The sequence below is a fragment of the Dreissena polymorpha genome, chromosome 4, assembly GCF_020536995.1.
Source record: "Dreissena polymorpha isolate Duluth1 chromosome 4, UMN_Dpol_1.0, whole genome shotgun sequence".
Lineage (NCBI taxonomy): Eukaryota > Metazoa > Mollusca > Bivalvia > Myida > Dreissenidae > Dreissena > Dreissena polymorpha.
The window spans coordinates 17,981,475-18,001,756 of record NC_068358.1 but is presented as its reverse complement, the minus strand read 5'-3'; the positions used below and the strand labels follow the sequence as shown (position 1 = coordinate 18,001,756).

The following is a 20,282-nucleotide window of genomic DNA, read 5'->3' as shown; positions in this document are numbered from 1 at the left end:
TGGATTAAGACTTGAGCACACCATCGTCTTTGCATTCAGTATAAACTTGACGTAACGTTAAGGAAATCGCTTTAAGGAAAGACACCACTAAGACGTTTGCACACTTTTCATCATGGTGACAGAGACGTTATTGAGACGTCGTCATACATAATAATTTTACTAAATCATGCTGGTAAATCCTAAAATTTGATAACTTTTGTGATGCAATTTGATGCTGACGAAGTCATGTCGCCAGAATAGCTGCATGCTATTGGTCAAAGCAAAATTTGCAAATGCAGACCACTCTCTGTTGATATCACAGTATTGTTTTCAATATATCAAATAACACACATTTAAGGGAAAGACATTTATGAAAACCTATCGGTAAATGCCATTTGTCTTGTATTGTGAGACAGAGCTACCTAAAAGTAGAGTGCCCATGATACATGTAGAAGGAAAATTGTTTAATTATCTAACCACACATGTGTGACGTATGCAAGTCAAAATAGTCTACGGACATTTGCCAGTTTGCTATAAACAACACAAGGTGAATTCACTTTTCTATCGGAAAGTATTGTGCTTAGCTGTTCTATTTATAAGACGCAATGAGATTTGTACACGGGTCATGCAAAAATTGATCTTATGCAATATGATCCCAACGTAGCTTCAGCCAGGCCTGCGCAATCGCACAGTCTTGTAAGAATATGAATACTGAATAAACTACTCTGGAGTTATTACCAAACCTTGCGTGCCTTTTTAAAGCGGAAAGCGTAGCCATTGATGGGAAAGTGCGCAGGCTTGGCTTGAGCTACTCTGGCCGCATATGCCATAAGACCAATTTTTGCATGACGCGGATGATACAGTGTTGTTTGAATATGTGGAAAAAACTGCGTCTCAAATCCAAACAACTTATTTGGCATAGTAAATGTAAGTATAAATAAGAAACATATTTTATCTATGCCAATAAGAATATATCTGGTGGTTACAAGGTAGAAATCGGTCTTTTTTTGCGCTTTAAAACTTAAAAATAATCGCGTTTGTCGAAATGGATGTATACGTCTAGAAATTCTACCTTCGGTTTGTTTTAAAAGCAAAACCGTTTGAAAAATAATAAATTACTTGCTAACTAGGCTATATATTTAATTTTATCTATGCAAATTACAATATATCTGGCGGTTACAAGATAGAAATCAAGTCTTTTTTTCGTTGTAAAACTTTAAAATAATCGCGATTGTCTAGAAATCCTACTTTCGGTTTTAAAAGCGGTACCGTTTGAAAAATTATAAATAACTTGCTAACTAGGCTTTAGATTTAATGACAATGTTGCACATTTTCAAATTGCATTTATATGTATTGATTAACAAGTATTTCATTTATGGTCAGAGGCAAAGTGTGTGGCTTTAATCAACAATCAACAAACCATATGTTTTGATTACGAAGAAATACACAATAAACCATGTGAGGACACATGATGTGTTCTCACGAAGTAAAATAATAAAACAGTACTTAAACTTTTGTTTTAACTTTAAAAACATATAACGTCTATTTTCTACCTTTATTTCTAAGCCAGCATTATTATTTTTTAATTTCTGGTGTGGTTTTGTGTTTTTTTTGTTTTGTTTTTTCTTTGTTTTTGTAGGGGCGGGGGGCAGTTGGAAACCCCACCTGTGCGGTATGGTGACAACCAACCAAACTCACATGCTGCCAAGAACGGGAATTGAACTGAGTGTGTGAATCGGAGTTTATTGACAGGTCCTACTGGCCTCTTCACGAGGTCTTTATAGTCCGACCTGCCCCTGTGACCTTTCAGGGGAGAAAGTTTAATTTTGAGCCAAAGTAGGTCAAATTTACCCCGGCTTTCCGGGTATTCGCCAAAGATATCATTTAGATCCAAATAGACCAGTGCACGGTACGGTGACCAATGAGACCTTAATGTGCACTGGTAGATAGACTATCTCAAGACAAATTCATGTCTGATCGCAGCACCGCCAAGGGACTGCAGCACAGCTCCACCTTTATGGCCCACTTGTCGTCACCGGCCGTCGTCTTCATCCCCGAGACAGTTTCCCCAGTGCGTTGAGCGTACTGAGTACCGCCGTCCCGGGGTCGCTATATAAGGGCCTCGATGTTCTAGTAGCTACTCCGAGCGCAAAAGTATCCCCAGGTCCGCCCCGTCTTTCCTCCACACTGGTGATCTTGCCGTCCCACTATCCCCGTCCGTCTAGAGACGGGACCTCTGGCAGGTCCGGGTCAGCGAGCTCCCGACGATAAACAGCGGGTGACAAGCCCGCTGCATCTTGGAGAAGACAGCAATCCCAACAGTGTGTAAGACGTCCGGCTCGAGGGTGACGGACTCAGCTGGATTAGCAGAGTCAACCGCAAAAGTGAGTAGATCTTCTGCGGGCGACTCTCGCCTCGGTCGCGACGCACACGCTCCAGCTGCTGACCGAGTTTGACCGTTCCTACGGCGGTGACTGAATTTTAAATCATTTTTCTGTATGTGTCTGCAGTGTTTTGTACTGAATCAATGGCTTGTGTCTTGTGTCTGACGGGTTTGAAAATAACCAATTGCCATTACTTAAAGGAACGTGTGATATAGTAAGGTGTGTCAACTGTTTGTACAGCTTATTTGTATGTATATTGGTGATATATACGGTTATCGCATTTGTTTTGTTGAATATAGTGAATTTTGCAATTTGCTACGCGTAGCTTTGAAACACACGACAGAAAAATTGACGATTTATGTCCCGAACAAATTTGCACTTGAATTCTCTCTTATGGCAATACTGTTGACAACAGTAATGTCATTTTCGACGTCTCTTGGATGGAATACCAAAGAATCGAATAGGCTGCAGATCAAGGTATCTTTGTTGTAGTGGGCACTGATGCAGTTCTCTGTTTTAGAACAGCTTGATGCGCAGAGGAGATTTGACAGGACCTTCGCGGAAACGTCGATTGCAGTGCCAATGTGAACATATCCTTGGCAAACCGAATAACGTGTGCCTGAAGACGAGAACATGTCAAAACGTGAACGAGCATTTCTAATAGGATTTGTTTCTACATGTATGGATATGTTTTGACTGCGGCATCGTCGCTATCTACTGTCTTCTAGGCACTTGTCAGTTAATACATGTATCCTATATATAAATTCACGTGTTTTTTTTCACGTAATGTGCCTGTTCCAACGCCGACCAGTTGCATATACATTCTGTATTTTTTCAATATGAAACCGAGAAATAATAGTTTTATAAATATCTTAAAAATTTACTTATTACGCAACCTACCATTGGCTGCAGAGTACGGAACACATTCCTTCTCATCCTCGCACAGAGTAAGTACGTCGTTAGGAGTGCTACGCGTAATCCGTACCCATTGTTCGTACACCGGTGTAGCTAGCTCAAACGTGTATAAAACGCCGATATCTCCAGGGTGAAACCCTTCACGAGATTGAAAGCCGGCCTCCGATAACCCGACGTAAAGCTCGACGTCTCTAAGTATATCACCTGAAATACGTGTATAATAACTGAAGACTTAGCGGCCTTAGACTTTGAGGTCTCAGTGGTGTAGTGGATGTGGTGTCCGCCTAGCGATCGAAAGGTCATGGTATCGATCCCCACTATGGGAGCGTTCTTTAGATTACCCCTATAAACACAAAAGTACTGGTTCTAGTCCCAGGAAACGAACTCGAGAGCGTTTATTACTTTGATATCAACTCGTCCAATAAACAGCAAATATTCAAACTATGGATATGCCCGATACACTGCCCTTTGATGCTTTAACATGAGTATATTGTCCATATATGGACAATGTTTGATTCAATGCATTTTATTTAGTAGTATTTTGATATTTTATTGACACGCGCAACGATGGACAAGTCCTGAGTATAGGAATTATCACTCTATATGCAGATGCTTACTCGTGACAGAAATTATTGTAACCATCCGCTTTTCTTTTATTTTAGACAAATGACGAATGACCTACACGACGCATATAAGAGCCGCGTTCTGAGAAAACTGGGCTTTCAAGATGTGCAGTGCGCACAGGCTAATAAGGGACGACCATTTCCGCCTAAATTGGATTTTTGCTAAGAAAATACTTCATTTAAATGAAAAATGACATAAAAGCGGAAAGTGTCGTCACTGATTAGCTGTGCGGACTGCAGAGGCTAATCTGGGACGACACTTAACGCACATGTATTATGCCCGGTTTTCTCAGAACGCGACTCATATGGTTAGGTTTCTTGTTAATTGTCTATTACTAGACATGTCTGAATTCCATACGCCGAAGAGAGTTGTGTAAATATGCATTACCAAACACGGCATTGTTTTACCAAACATATTGACTTACAACACATAAAAAGATTCTGATACGAAACATATTATTTTGACAATCTTTTTATATAAACGATTGAACGGTTTTACATTTTACAATATATTTTCATAACGATTTTCCACACAAGAAATGACAACGCACAACAAACCCATTTATTATGAGTTTCACCAAATTAAAGGTTCACACTTACGTCCTACATTCCTGTTGTAAATCTTGACGCTTCGGATGAGGAATATCTGCTCGAGATTCACCCATCATGAGACGTTGTGAGACGCTGTGTGGGTGCACGACTGGTCTTCAATCAAACGCGATTTCGTATTTTCGTCAACGGCACGGTCCGCCGTATATGGACGGTTGGTGTCTGTTTGGTAGCAAGTTTACCAAAGGCAACGTTAACGGCGTCTGTCTAAGAAACAAGGTTGGGTGAATGTGAATGTAGACATTACTACATTGACTTTGAAATATCGCTTTAATCGGTAAATCCTCCGTGAAAAGGTAAACGGTGAAAAAACACGCCAATGAAATATATATACATATATAAATATATATATATATATATATATATATATATAGTTTCAGATTGGGTAAAATGGTGGGTCAAACGTCCATTTTACCGCCGTATTGTTGGGTCTTTAGTCGATTGTCGGGTCCCAAAGTCGATTATCGGGCACTTGGACCCGACAGTTGAAGACCCACTTAATAAAAGGCTGCTTAACATCCTCATGACTATTTTTTAATTCAAATTTGCATATGTAATTTTACTCGAATTGTCGGGCCTATATCTCCCATTCGCAAACTTTAGATCAAACTCCTCACGGCAGTTACTTCCCTTGGGCATCTTCTAGAATAAGGGAGGCCACTGAGCCCTTTTCGGAAAGTCGCATATCTCCCCTGAGTATTCTCCGGAATTGGAGGTTCTCAATCGCTGGCATTCGGTACCCCTCGCAGATTATCATAATACTTATCCGATGTTTGACGGAAAGGGCCGAGAATGTGCGATTGAATCGCTGGGTAGTATTGATTTCCAGTAACAATGGCGTCGAATGAGAAAGAAAACGATCGTTATCTGTCTGACATCGAAATTGACAAATTAAGTGTTGCACAATTGAAGGATTATTTACGATTTCATAATCATTATGTGTCAGGGAATAAGAATGAACTTGTCTTGAGGACAAAAGGCGTACAAAAGCTAGGATTAAATGATCGACAGCTGCACAGGAATGCGGAAGTAAATTATGAAAAAAGGAAAACAGAAAAACTTTTTACGCCACTCGGTGAAAAGCTGCCACATCCAGATGTATTAAAAACGTTGAGTAGTGACTTAATGGACTTTCCTACATTAATAGATAGTGACATCTACAATTATTTTGTGCTGAAAATGAACACACAAAAACAATTGAGATCAAAAAATTGTATTATGTTTACAGACATAAACACAGTATTTTGTACCATGACATAAGTGACAAATGGGAACATTGTTTTGTTAAATGCAAAGTATTACCATCACTACCGAGTGCAAATGTGAAAGAAAACCCAGATCACAGTGTGTGGCTCTGTCTGTCAAAGGTCACTGGACAGGTTCATTCAGCGGAATGTAATTGCACAGCCGGGTGAGTGTACACAGTTTTTCATATAAGTTCTTGCAATATTGAAACAAGGTTATAAATAATTTATCAAGAGACATGCCTCTGTTACAATCCTAGTTGCAATAATCCAACTCCCAGCTATATTTACCCTCTGGGTTGTGAGGTGTACGAATGTACTCATAAACCCTCAGAGCATTCAAGAAGAACTAGTAGTTACGATCCCCGAATCGGCATTATACCAATCATTTTCATAGATCTATATACTGGTCACAAGCTATTCTCGGGATGGACCAGTTTCTGGGAAATTTTCATCAAAATTTAGATGCTCGAGCAAAAAAAAAAGTGCAGTTTGAAAGTATGTCTAATTATTATGTTTATATATTTTCAGGAGCGGAGAAGCATGTATCCATATTGGTGCATTTATGTATGCCCTTTCTGATCTCACTGCTAAAAAGAAGGACGGCACTCTAAGATCAACCTCAAAAAAATGCGTGTGGGACAGATTTAATAATCCCCGGAAAAGAAAGCGAACGCCTAAAAAGTCTAGCGAATTTACATTTCGGAAACATACCTTTGAGTCAAAATTAGAGCCAGTCGAAAATAACACCAGAAAAGAACTTCTTGCGATTTCTGTAAATGAGAACAGTTTCCGTTCAAAACTCGAAAATATGCAACCCAACAGCTGGATGGCTTTTGAACTTTGTAGAAGAGAAGGAAGAGGTGAAATTACCAAAGTTTATAGAAATTGGATATAACTTTAGTGATAGCGTAGATCTGAATAGTGAAACTGTGAAGGATAAAATGTCGAAAATGATGGATATGCTACAAATGGATGAACTTGAATGCCAAAGTATTGAAAAATTAACCAGAGGTCAGGGAAAGAACGTACTTTGGGAAGATGAAAGAAAATTACGTGTAACTGCATCCAATTTTGGTGAAGTAATTTTACTGAAACAAGAGACTGAAAGATTTAAAAGAAATTGAGTGCAATCTTTAAAGAATAGTAACAAATATGAATTTAAGATCACAATTGTGAATTTCTCGCAAGCTTACCCTTGCTCCTAGAATATGTTTTTATAATTTTGATGTCTCACTTTTCTCTAGAGATTAACCCTTTACTTCTTAAATATGTATTTTCAAGCTTTTGTAGTTCCTTAAAAAGTTAAATGTAATAAAGTACCTTTATTACTAAATTTAAGTTTTAAAGGCTTCATTTCCAACCCTTAAATACTGATGAGCAGCAAACAGTATAAAACCTGAACAGACTGCGAGTTACTAGCATGCTGTTCTGGTTTTATGCTGTTTTCACTGTGCTTCCAAGTGGAATAGGGTTAAATAACAAAAGTTAACGCCAGATCAGAAAATAATTTAAGTAACAACAGTACAGGACATCATTGAGGTCCCTCCTTTTTTATGTTTCAATAGTCATTTAGCTCTACAAAGCATATAAATATTGTACATAAAAGTGTATGAATGTATAAATATTTATCAACTGTTCATATTATGAATTTTACAGTAGTACATGTAGAATGCTTTTCAACGATTTGTGTACGGTTCATTAATACCATCACAACGTGATTGTCAATTGTTATTCCGCTAAATTGATTTGCTCTTAAAATGATAAATCATAAAAAGAACTTTTGCTATGTTATTATCCATCACTTATTACCTTACCTGTGTTTGGAGAAAAACCGAAGGGTTTACGATAATAATCTGTTTCAAAATGTTAAAATGATATGAAATTAATGAGTGGCAAGCATGAACCAAATTAAGAAAATCAACACAGAGGTATCAACAGCTGCATCTTATTAAAAATCTGTGCACAATGCTTTTTGTCCAAGTATAGATCATTTCAGAACCCCATTGAGTTAATAGACACCTTGGAAGCTTTGCTGGTATGACTTCTGCTTTACATCTGACAAGTACTCTGCAGGTGTTGCTACTTGTATCAGAAATCTTGGTTTTAAACAAGAGCTGTCACCATAGGATGACTTATGCCCCCTATATACGCTTGATAGAAGTTATGAGCATTTTCCCAAACCTAAATGCATATTTCGAAACCTAAACACGGACCCTAAGTTTAAGGTCAAGGTCACAGGGGTCAAAGTTTGTGTGCATATGGAAAGGCCTTGACCATATACACATGCATGCCAAATATGAAAATGCTATCTGAAGCGACATAGAAGTTATGAGCATTTTTCGAAACCTAAACGCAAAGTGTGACGGACAGACCGACAGACAGTCCGATCACTATAGCGACATAGAAGTTATGAGCTTTTTTCGAAACCTAAATGCATATTCGAAACCTAAACGCGGACCCTTAGTTTAAGGTCAAGGTCACAGGGGTCAAAATTTGTGTGCGTATGGAAAAGCTTTGTCCATATACACATGCATGCCAAATATGAAATTGCTATCCAAAGCGACATAGCAGTTATGAGGATTTTTCGAAACCTAAACGCAAAGTGTGACGGACGGACAGACCGACAGACAGTCTGATCACTATATGCCCTCCTTCGGGGGCATAAAAATTCTTGACGGGTTTATTGCTCCCAATTATAAATTAACTGTTGATTAAGTCTTCAGTAGCAGTACTAAACCTTAAAGACAAACATTTACTTAGGTATACAAAAGAAATCTGTGTTTTCAACGCTCTGTGTCAATTAATGTATGTAAACTTGAATCCAGTACAATATTTATCAGAATTTCAGTCTTATAATTTGTTTGGTCTTACAAAACTGCTTTCAAGCAAGAAAACATGTATAAATATATTGGCACAAACACACAAACGCAGAAACACAATTTTCTTTTTTTGCCTGAAAATGTTTGTATGGAATATGAGACAAGAAAATAATAATCAGTAACAATTTTATTTTCACAAATGAAAGCTGACTGTAAAATGTGAAATTAAGTATTATTCACATAATTACATAGTATATTACTTATACATACATGCAATGGTCAAACACTTCTAGTTAAATTGTATACTGAATTTCTCACAAAGTTCACTTGTTCAGCTTCTTATCAAACTTAATTTGTACTAGTTTTAAGGAGCCACTTTTCCAGTTTATATTAGCATGACTATTTTCAGTTTATAAACACACTTTATTTTCCGGGGACAGGTTTTTCGTGCTAACCCTGCTTTCATTCCAACACTGACCTCATCAAATAAACACTCAAAAGTTCCAGCAGTTGGGATACCAGTGTAGAACAACACCTTATCGTCATCATCCCTTATATCCTCAAAGGTGAAGCTAGGCCGATCCACTTGTATCCCAACTGTCGACGTTTCAGTAGAAGTCTGGGTTGATATACTTCTGGGAACTCTCGTATCGTCGGTTTGAGTAACCACAGAAATCAGCTCCGGTTGCACTTGTTCACACTGATGACGGATTATGGCGGGTACTGGTGTAAACCTTCCATAGTCATGGAGCTGAAATAAATAAATACATTTTTACAAGCAAAGTAAATGCAGTTTGAAGTAAAGATTATAGGTCTTTCTGTATTTTACTAAGGCATCACCAAACTGATAACTTCTTCAGTTTTTTTCTTTAAAAATGGGAAGAGCATGAAAAACAACTATCTATTTATACTGCCAAGTGCCCTTTCGAGCATGGTAGGCAGACATGGACATTATCGAGTCGGTTTCCTGGGAAGAACCAGTACTTGGTGTCCATGGAGGAGATAATTAGAATGCTTCCCAAGTAAGGAGTGAACCCACTAACACCCGATCGCTAGGCGGATATCTCATCCACTTTAACACCGCGACCTTGAACTACAAATATTTTTTTATGTCCCCCACTATAGAAGTGGGGGACATATTGTTTTTGCCCTGTCTGTTGGTTGGTCTGTTGGTTGGTTGGTTTGCGCCAACTTAAACATTTTGCAATAACTTTTGCTATATTGAATATAGCAACTTGATATTTGGCATGCATGAGTATCTCATGGAGCTGCACATTTTGAGTGGTGAAAGGTCAGAGGTCAAATATATGTGGCCTAAATTGCTCATTTTATGAATACTTTTGCAATATTGAAGATAGCAACTCGATATTTGGCATGCATGTGTATCTCATGGAGCTGCACATTTTGAGTGGTGACAGGTCAAAGTCAAGGTCATCCTTCAAGGTCAGAGGTAAAACATATTTGTCCCAAATCGCTTATTTTATTAATACTTTTGAAATATTGAAGATAGCAACTTGATATTTGGCATGCATGTGTATCTCATGGAGCTGCACAATTTGAGTGGTGAAAGGTCAAGGTCATCCTTCAAGGTCAGAGGTCAAATATATGTGGCCCAAATCGCTTATTTTATGAATACACTTGCAATATTAAAGATAGCAACTTGATATTTGGCATGCACGTGTATCTCATGGAGCTGCACATTTTGAGTGGTGAAAGGTCAAGGTCATCCTTAAAGGTCAAATATATGGGTCAAAATTGCTCATGTAATGTCACTTCTGCAATATTGAAGCTAGCAATTTTATATTTGAAATGCATGTGTATCTCATGGAGCTGCACATTTTGAGTGGTGAAGGGTCAAGGTCATCCTTCAAGGTCAAACATTATTTAGGGGGACATTGTGTTTCACAAACGCATCTTGTTTCAAATTATCTTTATTCAACAACATTTTGTATAACGATAAAACAACTCACTCTTAGAGATACGTCTAGTAGTGATGCACTGCTTTCAACCAACAAACCATCTGCCTCGTTCTCGAAACTCAAGTCTGGTGAACGGTTATCTGACATTTCCTCAGTTTCTGGTGTGGAATTCGTCTCATCTGCTTCAGGGCCATTTTCCAGAGTCTGTAAGGTAAACAAATAAAATTAAATCAGCACATCAAAGACCTAGAAATACACATACTTTTTCAAACTAACATGAAAGAATGATGTTCAGATACGTAATATTTATGCTTCTGTATCATGTTGTAAACACCGTCAGATTCTATACCGATAGAGTAACTGACCCATGTTCATTCTTGAAACCTCGTATAGCCTAGTGGCAACATATCCGCTTCAAAATATCAGATACCATTGGTTCGATCCTCGGCTGTGAGCTACATAAAATAAATCATGAACTGTGCCATGGGTATGTCTGCCATTATCCCATGCTTGATTGTACCACAAGGAATCACTGATTTGAATAGTAAGCTCGATTTAATAATCCATCGGAATCGTTTTAAGGTGATAATCTGATTACACGCAGTGCGCAATCTGATTATGTGATGTCTTAAATTAGTATAAGTATTAATATGATTTAATAAGAATAGTATATGTGCCTTTTATACACGCGTTCAATGCCATAATACCGGTAAAATCATAAGTTGATTTAGATATCAGTACATTAAATAAATGTCTATATATTATAATCATACAATACGCAATTTTACAATGCCGAAGTAATGTTATTTACTGAAATAAGATCTATTTTCGCATGACACTGGCTGTATAGCAAGTAGTCTTATATAAATAAGAGCAACATTACTTCAAGCACGTACACTTAACAAAAAGAGTTCTCCGTTTAAAAATGATGGTATTAAGGTGTTACTAAATATAAAATACCCAACAGCGGGCGAGCGTTTAATGCACTTTGCGCTTGATGAATAATGTTATACAATTATTATGGGCAAATTTATAATTTCAAAACATTATTAGTTGTTGATGTTATTCGCGTTCAATAAATACATCAGTTCTTCTTATCAACCTGATGCCTGTTGCCTGCTACAGTTTCTTATCATAATTGTATAAACTACAATACACCATCAGCGGCCGAGAGCAGAATACCGGCCGCTAAATAAATTGTGACTTGCATCAAATCTCAGGTCAAATTTCGATTGTTTTACAATAAAATACTAATATTTTATAATGTCAAGCACGTGCACTTAATAAAATACGATATGTCTTTATTTATTGTAGAATTTTGCAAAAGTAAAGCGCTTTATATATAGCAATGTTTTATTATTTCTTTCTAGTTACGTAAATAAACAAAACATAATTATGTATATAACATTTAATATTTGTACATAATTTATAAAAATAAATACAATGAAACGTGATGTTTGTGAAGTGCGCGTGACATTGAACTTCGAGTTAAGCGAAAGATGCGAATTAAATTACACATAATTAAAAACTGATACTATTCTGTCAGCATGTTTTATACTCCATCGCGCCAATAAATTCATCAAATTGTGTATACAAGCAAAACGATGGAAATTATGACAGAAACCCAGCTTTTCAAATAAAATGACCCTTAACATAACGCTAGCAGACCCGAATGAATATACTTTATTTGAGTCGTGTTCTGAGAAAACTGTGCATAATGCATGTGCTTAAAGTGTCGTCCCAGATTAGCCTGTACAATCCGCACGAATTATCAGGGACGGCACTTTCCGCTTTTATGACATTTTTCGTTTAAATGAAGTGTCTTTTTAGCAAAAATCCAATTTAGGGTCGACACTTTACGCACATGCATTATGCCCATTATTCCCAGAACGCGACTCATTTAATCCAATCAGGTAAATAACAAATACAATAATAAAACAGGGGAAGTCTACACTGTGTATTAGCAACCTGCTGTGGTGAATATATCTTATCAGCTAAATACACAGGCACCTGGCTACTGTACTGGAAAAATTGGATTTACTGCCAAAATAATTGATTTCATTTATGGCTAAATTGTTGTGTACATGTAAAATTAAAAACGAGGATGTATCCACATCACCGTTGCACATTGTTATTAATTTCACAGTTATCTGTTCTTTATTAGAGATAGCCTAATTAAAGACGGCGCTAATAAAATGTGAAGGTGGATATAAAGAAATAAGGTCAATTTCCGCACTGACAGTATAGCAAGTAGTCTTATATAACATATTAAAAATATTCCATGGTTAAAAATGCACGATGTTATATAGTAAAAGAGTGTGTTTGAGTAATCAATAGGATATTTTGTATTGGCTATATTGTTTCACTCGTAAAGAAAATACCAAAATCGACGTGCGAAACGTAAAAATTTATATCTGAAATAATATTGTTAAGGGCGTTAAGCTAGTTAAAAATAATCACGATTATTTACTATGTATAAATTAGATAAAACGTTAAGATGTAAATTCTTATCATAAATATAAAATGCACATAATATTATAATATTCATTCATATTTCATTATTTCAGGTAAAAGTACAAACATATTGTTTTAAATCCTATGTAATCAGCACTTTATGTTGGATTTCAACAATGCTTAATTAATTATCGGGTGTAGCAGCGGTGTACATTACCCATATGATATAACGCAAAGGTAACGGTCAAGCGACTTCCCACATTTATATGACATGTTTTATTATCGTTATCAGGTATCTGTTATGTGTCAACGGATTAACGGACATTGGTTGATTACCCGATAATATGCAAGTATCAAATGATTTAGATTCATAAGTTATGGGAAAACATTATATGCCTGACCTGAAAAATGTAAGTCATAACGAATAATTATATTATAAGTTCACTTACCAGAATCACAACCTAAGTGTTGCCATCGCTCGCAGGCATCGCAAGAAACAGCACGTTGCCTCTGCCCAACTGTCTTTCCACAATGTATGCACTTTACCACTTCTGCCATTGCAGAAACACAAAACTCACTTACTCTCACAGTAAAATTATTGTATCCTACATTTAAGAAGCACAAATGTTTGAAATATTTATATAAATTAGTTCAATTTATGATTCACTGTGTGTGTTTCAGAGTTTATTTACAGGTCCTACTGGCCTCTTCACGAGGTTATGGTAGCCCGACCTGCCCCTGTGACCTCTCAGGGGAAAAAGATTAATTTAGAGCCAAAGTAGGTCAAATTTACCCCGGCTTCCCGGGTATTCGCCAAATAATTTAATTTTAAAGAGAGTTTCGTGCACGTTGGCCAATGAGACCTTAATGTGTTATTTACCGTAAGGTGGTGATGAGGTGCGGATCCCGCCGAGTGTCCCGCACACTACTTATGTACAAGACACTCAACGCGACCCACATACCAACACCACTCGGTAAGTAAGACCCGGAATACACACACATAACGCTCTCACAACCCCCCACTCATAACGGGTGATGTGTATGAGAGTGCCACGCCCATGTGTTCCGGGTCCCTTGATGTTGATCTGTGTATGGTTGTGTATAGTATGTGGTATGTGATTGTTGTGCATTTGTCTGGAGCGGAAGAGGAGATGTCTGTCGGTTATTTACGGTCGTCGGTCAGTCGTGAAGGGCTGTATATCGTTGCAGTTCCCAGATCGCAGAACACGCCGCCCCCGCACAAGCGCACCCACGCCGAGCGAGCCCGAGCCCCCCCCCCCCCCCGCGCCCGCATACGGCCCCGGCCCTAGCACCCAACCGCTGAAGACCCTCGAGACAAGCACCCTCATCCACCCTCTCGCTGCGCGCGACAACAGATCAGTCAAGAACCAACCATGGAGCCCCCCAAAGCCCCACCCGGAGTCACCATCGTTCTTTCCCACCCACCTGCCAAACATCCAGACCATGTATCAAGCTGGGATGTATTTATTTTGTAGTTATGTTATATTTGCTATTATAATTGGATAGGTAAAGTAAATAAATGATCTCAAAATGCCGTTGTTATATCATATGATTTATTTATGTTTTATATTAATTTGTAAAACTCATAGTATTATAGTTTATGTCCCGTATTCTAGCTTTCATTTACCCAAGTGTGGTTATTGTGCTCTCCGCCCCATGAGAGGTGTTAGTGGGGGTTCGAGCAGGATACAGGAAACGCCCCGATTCCAGAGGCGCCCCTGGTTCTTTTAAGTGCCCGGTGTATAGCACCGATACACTGCACCCCCGTTTAACGTCTCTCGCGGAGGACATATTAGTACATAGTGTTAGTATCGGTACTTATATACATGTGTAGTTCTGCTGTCTTGTGTCATATCTTACGGTAACGTGGGCTCTCTCTGTTGCTATTTGGTATATAGTTTGAATGTTATTGCGAAGGGCAGGCTAGTTTTTGAAAGATCATGTATTTGATGATAGAAGAAAGGGACTATGTTTGTTTGATTGGGCCGATGACTAGTTCGTTGGGGGTAGAAAATTTCTTTGTAAATTCTTTCTTATTGCTGTGTTAAGTGTCTTGTGAGACTGTGGTGTTGTAAGGGCCAGACTAGTTTTGATAGGTCATTTATTTGATGAAAGAAGAGAGGGCTGAGTTTGAGATGATAGTAAATTTGGTATTAGGGAGAGCGCACACGTTAGTGTTTCTGGTTATAAAAGCAAAGACAGCATTCCTATGTGTTTTTGTAATATGCCAGGTTAGTATCGTGGTCTGGTCTGGGGCATATGATTCACTGAAAACTGCCCGCTTTATATACAGACAGCCCTCTTAAATGATCAGTCGCCAAATACGCAATCGCTCCGCCCACTAAGTTGTGTTTTCATAAAACGCTTATTCCATTACTCCGTAAGTCTTTGTTTGTCGGACCATGTGGCCGCAATAAACGAAATCTGATTGATTATTACGTGAGTTTGATTGACAGCTGGCGAGTGGTCAATTACTTTAAAAAGAGCATTGTTGTCTGATTAAGCTTGTTAATAACATTATGTAGTCTTTTATCACGCCAAACTGTGATACCATATGTCTTACTCATAAATCTGTGTCCAGACAATCAAAGCATGTCGGCATAATTAATTTTCATCAACTCACACTTTTACAAAACATAACTAACACAAAAGCATTCAATTATTCTTCTATATTTAAACCAAACTATCATACAATATGTCTGATTAAAAAATCTTTGAACAGAAAATGAAAGCATGCCGTCAAATTAAACGTCGTTTAACATTTCACGCTTGTTCAGATTTCAGGGGCGAATTGTCTTGGGGTGAGATTTCTTTGGGGCGAGTTGTCTGATTCCCATTCCGAATGGACTTTGAAAGAAACGAACGACAACTTTGTAAGAAAACCCGCCAATGGGGCTCGCGACCAATCGGATGGATGCTATGCCTGCTGGGATCGCCATGCTCTTTTTCGACGCGGACAGTGGACCCGACATGACCGACTTAACGGACTCGACGTGACGGACTCGACCTAATCAATTTTCTTTATTCTTAGACTTAAGTCTAAGAATTGTTTGGTGAATACGGGCCTAGCAGATTCTTTTGTGCACGAGGTAATATACTGTATTGCATTGTATTTGCCCCCAGGCCGTATTTATTGCTGTTTACCCATTGATATTGGTGGTGATAATCTTTAGTTTAAGTTTATTTATATGTTTAGTTTAAAATTATTCTGCAAATTACTGAATTTAAACTGAGAGATTGGTTCAGGGACATTGTATTTGTGGGTCATTCTTCCCCAACCTCTGAATGAAGTGGGTCACTTGAAGTTGGCCGGTACTGTTAACAAGTTGTATGAAAGCTGGTTAATGTTCTATGCAATATTTTTATTATTTTCTACACTGGATCTGGTTTACTTATATATTTGAAGGTTAAACAAAAATTGAGGCAAAAATTTACCGGCTGAGGGGAAAAAAATTCCAGTGGAAAAGACCATTTTTCGACGGGTCACAAAGGAGATAAAACCTGTCCTTGATTACATGATATAAAATAAACAGATTGCATTCTTATGTTTATCTTTTAAAGTATATTTTAATAAGCATAATTGTGAAAGTGGACAACCTGTTTTCGCTGTGGGCAAGTAGATGTTCATAGTGACTTGCCCCCAGTGCAAGTGGAAGAAAAGTTCTTAAGAAAATCCCTGGAGATTGCACTGTGGCTCATGCATTATTTAAGATTCCTCTTTGTATCAAAATCTACCAAGGAATGTGAAGGTTTTCCTTGTATGTATAAACAGATGCGGTCAAAAAGAAGAAAAGACGAAAGAACCAATCCAGACTTGGTGGCAGAGGAAAGTATAAAAAAGAATGCAGATCTTGGTGGATTTTGTGTGGATACAATTCCACCTAAAGGTATTTCTTGTTGACAGATAGCCTTGACCTTAAGTCATTTAAAGAAGTTTATTAATTTCAATTTCAGCTGGCACTATATGTATTTGCCTGTATATGTTTAAAGAAATAAAAAGGGCAAACAAACAATTAAACCTGGGATACAGCCTTAGCCTCTCAAAAGGGGAAAAATACCATGTGACCAGCACTTTTGGGGAGAAATTGCAATAAATCGTCATAAACTAAAGGTTAATTACATGTTATAACCATTATTTGCTCCATTTAAAAGCTGAATCTTTTTATATGGCTTTCCCCTACCACAAGTGATTGGGGCTAAATGTATACTGGAATCACTGTGTCTGTCTGTCCCACATGGGTTTATGAATGGAATCAAACATTTCAAATGCTTAACTGTTCCCTAGAATTGTTCATGTGAAATGCCTTGTATTATTTTTAAACCGATTTTTTTCTCAACTTTCCCTCTGTGTCCTTTATAAAGGACTAAGTTGAATATTTCTTTGCAAAAATGTACAGGAAAATTTTAATGGAATATGGATTGTTGTAGCTTTCTTTAAAGACTTTATGATAATCATATTGAAGCAGTAACATTCAGCCATATGTATCCATACGGCTATAAACTAATACCAAGCTTCCCCTTCCAACACTAAAACTTGTTTTACATCTTAAATAGTTTAATCCAGAGAAAGCTATTGGAAAAAAGCTAAATTAATTTGAAATATTTCAAAATGAACTTAAGCACTGTAGCTTGGACATTTGTCAGGCCTTTTTCTGCCTATCTCACAGGTACGATAGTCGGACCCATTCCCAATGCCAAATATGGATGTTTTTTTCGCAATTATCTAAACAAAAATTCCCAATTTCCAACCGAAATAATGGAGCCGAAAAATGCGTTTCTCAGTAGATACTGTGTTTTAAATAATTTGGGCACCGTGTTTTAACATGCCAATGCGTAAAATGTCATAGTATCGAGCGTTCCATAATGCAATTTTGGGATCTTGAGACTTCAGACAAACAATGACGGACGCTTGTGTCTATGCATTTCTTAAGACACATTTACGGTCATTTTCGGTCAGAATTAGCTTTTAAATATTGAAGTGCTGGATTATTCAGAATTATCAGGTATGTATACAACAATTGATAACAATGTGTACGCATTAATTACTGTAAATTGTTTGAGAATCGTTATCAATGGCCTGAGGTAAATAAATGTGGACTAGTTTAACTTGCAACGTTACTGTGGTTCGGAAGAGTAAGTTAAGGTAAAAAAATACAGAAATCTGACGCAGTTTAAAAAAATGTCGCATAATTCTAAGTATTATTGAAGTAAAATACAAAAAAATGACCTGAAAGACACACAAAAACTGAATGTTTTGTGGGGAAATACTACCGCCAATCAGTCTACTCAACGGTTAACCAAGAATATGACTCATTTTCCACTGCCAGATTCAGAGTCACTACCCTTTGCAGCTTCTTAACATTTCAATACTATACATTTATGATGTTTAGCTATACTTTTGTGTTTCAAATAATGGTTGCCTTCAGACATTTGGCAACTTGAATTTTGAATAACAATATGTTGGATGCAGGTCGTTCGACTGAATGTTCATAAAAAATACTTAATGACATATCAAGCTATGTATATCATTTGAACTTCAAACGTAACAAAGACTGTGTTTTATTATCATACTCATACTTACGTTAGCAGTGGACAATGACTGTTGCTGCAGCTGCTTGTTGCATGGTAAAAAAAGAGTTTAATACTTAAATAGCATTTTTAGGCAATACCTATGTATGAAAACATTTCATAAAATAAGAAAAAAAAAGAAAAATAATTTCCCAAACAATGCTTTTGTCCATGAAAATTCTTCCCAATTCGGAAGAAACCGGGACTGGTAAAATCCCAATTTTCCAGGTACTTTTTCCCAGAATAGACAGAAAAAGGCCTGTTTGTAAATTCTATAATATAACCCAATTGATCCAAGCTTAAGGTTGTAAGATTTTTACTCGGTGGTAGTTTTTTATTAGTTCGATGTTTTCGGAGAAAACCCCCGAGGTTTTGTCATAGCCAGCTCGTCGTGTTGTGTCATGCTAAAACCTTGACATTTTACTCTACAATGAAAGTGCTTCCACCTACAACTTTGAAACTTCATATGTAGATGCACCTTGATGAGTTCTACCAGGGCTTGACACTAACTTTTTTACGTACTGACCCAAAGGACCACCAGCTTTCAGAATTTACTGGTCCTCCAAGATTCAAGTGGTCCGACAATGTTATTTGACATAAAGTTCAGCTTACTTTCCGGACTATTCACAATGTATTGTGCATTTATAAAAAGAAAACTACTATCTTCTAAACTATCTCTTATCCTTTTCATATTTTCTCTGTACTTCAAGCTTCTCTTCATTAGTTTAAGGTTTTTAGGCAGAGGTTCAACCACCCTTGGAATGAAATTCCACATTGCGAAAACTTGAAAATCTTGAAAATACATACGCTTACTCTCCTGCGATATCAAAACATTATTCGGCGCACTCCATTGTAAATTTGCACGGTCAGGGTTCGACATAAACTTTTTTACAGCCAGACCATCGGACCAGCTCCTCTTAAAATGTACTAGCCCGAATCTGATGTCTACTAGACCATTAATGACATAGCAAATAAACAGAATTGTGTTGTGTAACTGTTTAATCAGGTTTCATCAGAAAATTAATAGTGAACACAAGAAAGTTATTTGATGCACAGAGTAAAAAATAATATAAAACTATTTAACAACATAAATTGTTTGTTATAATTTCACTGTTTATCACCAGTTAAACAAATGATGTCTGTACAGCAGGTGACATTTATTAAACGTTATCAAATTCTAGCCTCCTTGACCGCTGTGCTCCATGCTACCACAGCTCCAAGGCCCTCTTCCATCATAATCTGTGTCAGTTTTACCGTCTGATTCTTCTTTATTAACTTATTTGTCGGACGAAAATCCAACCTTGAACAAAGCCATTCTTTAAATTACATTCTCTCGTCTGCTACGCGGTCACCAAAATGTTTACATCGACGATAGCGATTTTGGATAGAAGTCGTAAAAACATGATGTAAAGTTCTATGACACTGTAGAAAATCATTAACTCTTTCAGTGCTGAAAGGAATTTTGAAGGTCTTTACAAACAGTTTGGATCCAGATGAGACGCCACAGAACGTGGCGTCTCATCTGGATACAAACTGTTTGCTATTCTGATAGTATTCTTTGAAAAAAATTGAAAATGCTAATTTTAAAAATTCAGCAGACAACATTTTAGCAGACTACAATTTCCCAGCATGCAAAGGGTTAATATTCATGACAACCAATGGAAACAAGCTATTTCTGCGGGAAGCTCTCCTTCGCGTCTATAAATAGCGATGAATCATGTGAATGCTCCGCGTTTATTTATAT

General features: G+C 37.4%; 2 long non-coding RNA genes across 3 annotated transcripts; both read left to right on the top strand.

The window, feature by feature from the left end:
* Window positions 1-4,886: 4,886 nt before the first annotated feature.
* LOC127877114 (uncharacterized) lies at window positions 4,887-7,534 on the top strand. Its single transcript, XR_008048251.1, has 2 exons — window positions 4,887-5,921; window positions 6,286-7,534. It is a non-coding gene; the product is annotated as an uncharacterized LOC127877114 (long non-coding RNA).
* A 5,875-nt stretch (window positions 7,535-13,409) lies between these two features.
* Window positions 13,410-18,354, top strand: LOC127880073 (uncharacterized). Of its 2 annotated transcripts, XR_008049401.1 has the most exons (4): window positions 13,410-13,727; window positions 14,159-14,430; window positions 15,748-16,059; window positions 16,743-18,354. It is a non-coding gene; the product is annotated as an uncharacterized LOC127880073 (long non-coding RNA). The 2 variants fall into 2 exon arrangements; XR_008049402.1 differs by having other exon boundaries at window positions 13,410-14,430; window positions 16,743-17,233.
* Window positions 18,355-20,282: the final 1,928 nt, after the last annotated feature.